Consider the following 3269-nt stretch of genomic DNA (forward strand, 5'->3'; position numbering starts at 1 on the left):
CCCCCAATGAACGAGAGGTCCACAAATTGAGCGATCAAACCTTCCTACAGTTAGGATTGTCTCAAAACACCCACTTGGTCAAACCTTCTTACAGTTAGGACCACAGTCAAAATCCCCTCTCGATTCCCCCAATGAACGAGAGGTCCACAAATTGAGCGATCAAACCTTCCTACAGTTAGGATTGTCTCAAAACACCCACTTGGTCAAACCTTCTTACAGTTAGGACCACAGTCAAAATCCCCTCTCGATTCCCCCAATGAACGAGAGGTCCACAAATTGAGCGATCAAACCTTCCTACAGTTAGGATTGTCTCAAAACACCCACTTGGTCAAACCTTCTTACAGTTAGGACCACAGTCAAAATCCCCTCTCGATTCCCCCAATGAACGAGAGGTCCACAAATTGAGCGATCAAACCTTCCTACAGTTAGGATTGTCTCAAAACACCCACTTGGTCAAACCTTCTTACAGTTAGGACCACAGTCAAAATCCCCTCTCGATTCCCCCAATGAACGAGAGGTCCACAAATTGAGCGATCAAACCTTCCTACAGTTAGGATTGTCTCAAAACACCCACTTGGTCAAACCTTCTTACAGTTAGGACCACAGTCAAAATCCCCTCTCGATTCCCCCAATGAACGAGAGGTCCACAAATTGAGCGATCAAACCTTCCTACAGTTAGGATTGTCTCAAAACACCCACTTGGTCAAACCTTCTTACAGTTAGGACCACAGTCAAAATCCCCTCTCGATTCCCCCAATGAACGAGAGGTCCACAAATTGAGCGATCAAACCTTCCTACAGTTAGGATTGTCTCAAAACACCCACTTGGTCAAACCTTCTTACAGTTAGGACCACAGTCAAAATCCCCTCTCGATTCCCCCAATGAACGAGAGGTCCACAAATTGAGCGATCAAACCTTCCTACAGTTAGGATTGTCTCAAAACACCCACTTGGTCAAACCTTCTTACAGTTAGGACCACAGTCAAAATCCCCTCTCGATTCCCCCAATGAACGAGAGGTCCACAAATTGAGCGATCAAACCTTCCTACAGTTAGGATTGTCTCAAAACACCCACTTGGTCAAACCTTCTTACAGTTAGGACCACAGTCAAAATCCCCTCTCGATTCCCCCAATGAACGAGAGGTCCACAAATTGAGCGATCAAACCTTCCTACAGTTAGGATTGTCTCAAAACACCCACTTGGTCAAACCTTCTTACAGTTAGGACCACAGTCAAAATCCCCTCTCGATTCCCCCAATGAACGAGAGGTCCACAAATTGAGCGATCAAACCTTCCTACAGTTAGGATTGTCTCAAAACACCCACTTGGTCAAACCTTCTTACAGTTAGGACCACAGTCAAAATCCCCTCTCGATTCCCCCAATGAACGAGAGGTCCACAAATTGAGCGATCAAACCTTCCTACAGTTAGGATTGTCTCAAAACACCCACTTGGTCAAACCTTCTTACAGTTAGGACCACAGTCAAAATCCCCTCTCGATTCCCCCAATGAACGAGAGGTCCACAAATTGAGCGATCAAACCTTCCTACAGTTAGGATTGTCTCAAAACACCCACTTGGTCAAACCTTCTTACAGTTAGGACCACAGTCAAAATCCCCTCTCGATTCCCCCAATGAACGAGAGGTCCACAAATTGAGCGATCAAACCTTCCTACAGTTAGGATTGTCTCAAAACACCCACTTGGTCAAACCTTCTTACAGTTAGGACCACAGTCAAAATCCCCTCTCGATTCCCCCAATGAACGAGAGGTCCACAAATTGAGCGATCAAACCTTCCTACAGTTAGGATTGTCTCAAAACACCCACTTGGTCAAACCTTCTTACAGTTAGGACCACAGTCAAAATCCCCTCTCGATTCCCCCAATGAACGAGAGGTCCACAAATTGAGCGATCAAACCTTCCTACAGTTAGGATTGTCTCAAAACACCCACTTGGTCAAACCTTCTTACAGTTAGGACCACAGTCAAAATCCCCTCTCGATTCCCCCAATGAACGAGAGGTCCACAAATTGAGCGATCAAACCTTCCTACAGTTAGGATTGTCTCAAAACACCCACTTGGTCAAACCTTCTTACAGTTAGGACCACAGTCAAAATCCCCTCTCGATTCCCCCAATGAACGAGAGGTCCACAAATTGAGCGATCAAACCTTCCTACAGTTAGGATTGTCTCAAAACACCCACTTGGTCAAACCTTCTTACAGTTAGGACCACAGTCAAAATCCCCTCTCGATTCCCCCAATGAACGAGAGGTCCACAAATTGAGCGATCAAACCTTCCTACAGTTAGGATTGTCTCAAAACACCCACTTGGTCAAACCTTCTTACAGTTAGGACCACAGTCAAAATCCCCTCTCGATTCCCCCAATGAACGAGAGGTCCACAAATTGAGCGATCAAACCTTCCTACAGTTAGGATTGTCTCAAAACACCCACTTGGTCAAACCTTCTTACAGTTAGGACCACAGTCAAAATCCCCTCTCGATTCCCCCAATGAACGAGAGGTCCACAAATTGAGCGATCAAACCTTCCTACAGTTAGGATTGTCTCAAAACACCCACTTGGTCAAACCTTCTTACAGTTAGGACCACAGTCAAAATCCCCTCTCGATTCCCCCAATGAACGAGAGGTCCACAAATTGAGCGATCAAACCTTCCTACAGTTAGGATTGTCTCAAAACACCCACTTGGTCAAACCTTCTTACAGTTAGGACCACAGTCAAAATCCCCTCTCGATTCCCCCAATGAACGAGAGGTCCACAAATTGAGCGATCAAACCTTCCTACAGTTAGGATTGTCTCAAAACACCCACTTGGTCAAACCTTCTTACAGTTAGGACCACAGTCAAAATCCCCTCTCGATTCCCCCAATGAACGAGAGGTCCACAAATTGAGCGATCAAACCTTCCTACAGTTAGGATTGTCTCAAAACACCCACTTGGTCAAACCTTCTTACAGTTAGGACCACAGTCAAAATCCCCTCTCGATTCCCCCAATGAACGAGAGGTCCACAAATTGAGCGATCAAACCTTCCTACAGTTAGGATTGTCTCAAAACACCCACTTGGTCAAACCTTCTTACAGTTAGGACCACAGTCAAAATCCCCTCTCGATTCCCCCAATGAACGAGAGGTCCACAAATTGAGCGATCAAACCTTCCTACAGTTAGGATTGTCTCAAAACACCCACTTGGTCAAACCTTCTTACAGTTAGGACCACAGTCAAAATCCCCTCTCGATTCCCCCAATGAACGAGAGGT

The sequence above is a fragment of the Asparagus officinalis genome, unplaced genomic scaffold (assembly GCF_001876935.1).
Source record: "Asparagus officinalis unplaced genomic scaffold, Aspof.V1 AsparagusV1_Un724, whole genome shotgun sequence".
Taxonomy (NCBI): domain Eukaryota; kingdom Viridiplantae; phylum Streptophyta; class Magnoliopsida; order Asparagales; family Asparagaceae; genus Asparagus; species Asparagus officinalis.